Source organism: Gavialis gangeticus, unplaced genomic scaffold (genome assembly GCF_001723915.1).
Source record: "Gavialis gangeticus isolate Ggan-Ray unplaced genomic scaffold, GavGan_comp1, whole genome shotgun sequence".
NCBI lineage: Eukaryota > Metazoa > Chordata > Crocodylia > Gavialidae > Gavialis > Gavialis gangeticus.
The window spans coordinates 10264980-10265432 of record NW_017729007.1 but is presented as its reverse complement, the minus strand read 5'-3'; the positions used below and the strand labels follow the sequence as shown (position 1 = coordinate 10265432).

General features: G+C 73.5%; 1 protein-coding gene across 2 annotated transcripts in view; it reads left to right on the top strand.

Moving 5' to 3' along the window:
- Positions 1-79: 79 nt before the first annotated feature.
- GRM8 (glutamate metabotropic receptor 8) overlaps positions 80-453 on the top strand; it is a 716946-nt gene continuing 716572 nt past the window's right edge. Inside the window, exon 1 of one of the 2 annotated variants that reach the window (XM_019509286.1) lies at positions 80-151. The gene's annotated coding sequence lies outside the window, so the exon portion shown is untranslated. The remainder of the gene's footprint in view (positions 152-453) is intronic. The other variant, XM_019509288.1, reaches the window with a different exon arrangement.

The following is a 453-nucleotide window of genomic DNA, read 5'->3' as shown; positions in this document are numbered from 1 at the left end:
GCCCCCCCCGCCGCGCCCGGGAGCGCAGCCACTTGCTGCCGCCGGGGCAGGGCGCTCCTCGCTGTGCCCTCTCCCCGGGCCGTCCGCGGGCAGGCACGCACGGAGGCTGCAAACTTTGATGGCCGGGCAGCGGAGGTACCCGCCAGCCGGGGTGAGTGCCCCTCCGCCGCCAGCCCTGCCGGGCCGGGCAGTCCCCGACCTGCCCGAGCGCCGGGCTCAGCGGGCGGGAAGCGATGTTAACAGCCGTGTTCGCGATGAGCCCATACGTTCCCCCTTCCCTCAGCCTCCCCCCGCCCCCACACCTGAGCCGTAATTGGCTCTCACCGCAAATAAAACCTGACGGAGACATTTGTTTGCCTCCGCGGTGCGGCTTTGCAGCGGCCCCGGGGGGCGGGGAGGGGAGGGGAGGAGAGGAGAGGGGCTGGTGCGCCGGGGGCTCCCGAGGAGGGGGAG